Below are 1,855 nucleotides of genomic sequence, written 5' to 3'. Positions count from 1 at the left end.
ATGATGAATGAAAGGAGAACAAAGAGAATGTAATTAAACAAAGAGGACATTTTTAGCTCATTCATTTCAAGGTTAAATCCATTGATTTCTCTCAACAATTTGTTCACTTTAACACATAAAAAGAATGAAACTGATACCTTTTAGGACTAGATCCTTGCCACTCTTTTCCTCCCCTCTTCCCCAGAATTCTCTTTCATTTCCCTTTGTACTAAAAGATATGCACAGACAAGATGGCTTCTCCAGGGTGTTGTTTAGTAGAACAAATCCCAAAATCTGAAGTTATTTTAGAAAGAAATTTGTTAGATCATTTGGTAGAGGAGAGCAAGTAAGAAAAGAAGTATGGATCCCTCTTCTCCAGACTCTGGAAGATTAATATATTATATAGGATTTAGACGAGGGTACCTGGACACAAACCATACATACATGCTTAGGCAATTTTGCCAAAAGAATAATTTGAAAGCAAGGTAAAGTGGGATGGATATGAGTAAATATATACACTCAATAAAATTTTGGCAAAGATAAAACACATATTAAGGGGGACCCCCAAAATTCCTGTGTGTAGGTATCCAAAACAAGAATGCTTCAAGCAAATCCAGGACCTAGGAGAACACAAAACTCATAGTCATCCTTAGATAATTATTGAAGTCAGATGACATTCTAAGTGCAGACAATTTTTAATCACATAGCTTTGGATTTAAATAATATAATTATTTCCCCAACTAACATAATAGATCATTTTTCCTATATGAACTGTGAGATTGAGAAAAAGAACTATATGCTACACCATGGGGCATCAATCCTAAACCTCAGGAAAAAGCACTAACACTATTGGGATTGGATTACTAACTTATTTGTCCATTTTTTCTCCAAAAGTCTGTTCAAATCCCTATCTTTCTTTCTGGAGGCAACTAGATGACAGTGGATAGAAAACACTGGATTAGGAGTTAGGATAACATTCCTAATTCCTCTTCAATGAAAAATGAAAGTAATAATAACATTTGCCTTCCAGTCTTGGAAAAAATCCATAGAAATTATATATACATATATATATATATATATATATATATACGCAGTACTTTGCGAAACTTAAAATAATATGTCAATGTTAGCAATTAGTTATTTTTTCACTTGGTTATCCAAATATTTGTTTTGAATGTTAAAATAGTAGTTACAAGAAGCTGGTTAGTATTTTTCTTATTTCTAAGGCCAGGCCTCAATCATGAGCAAATATTTATACCACAACATTAAGAAATATATTGTCTGAATGCTTGAGATTGGATAGTGCTTTTCCTTTTGGAAAATAATAACTGATCCATGGAGAAAGACAAGGACATTAGATAGAGAGCCATGCTTTGAGATAGGAGGTCCTGGCTTCAAATTTAACCTCAGATACTTCCTAGCTATGTGACCCTTGGGAAGCCAAGTAGCCCTTATTATCTAGCTTGGAACCAATGCACCTTATTGATTTGAAGATGGACAGTAAGGTTTGTTTTATATTTAAATGAGAGGTCAGCAATTGAGACAAATATGACTTGTTTTGCAAATGATAAATCCAAAGGCCTACTTGCTTCCCAAGAATGCTTGTAGGCAGCATCCTAAGCATCCTGTATAGCTTCAGATCATGCCCAGCCCTGATTCTCTGCAAAGTTGGATGACTTAATGGAACCATGTTAGTAGTTTGGGGAAAATTTCCTTTGTAATCCCCCAAAGAAAAATGTCCACCTAAAATCATATATCTCAAGTATCTAGAATGCTTTTATGTACTGTGTGTATTCCATAATTACAAGAGAGCATCTGAAACTTCGCTAAGACTGGAAGCTTACTTCTCTAGTATACCCCTTTTTACTAAGAGTTT

Source organism: Monodelphis domestica, chromosome 3 (assembly GCF_027887165.1).
Source record: "Monodelphis domestica isolate mMonDom1 chromosome 3, mMonDom1.pri, whole genome shotgun sequence".
NCBI classification, from domain to species: Eukaryota; Metazoa; Chordata; class Mammalia; order Didelphimorphia; family Didelphidae; genus Monodelphis; species Monodelphis domestica.
Note: the sequence above shows the minus strand (reverse complement) of the source record.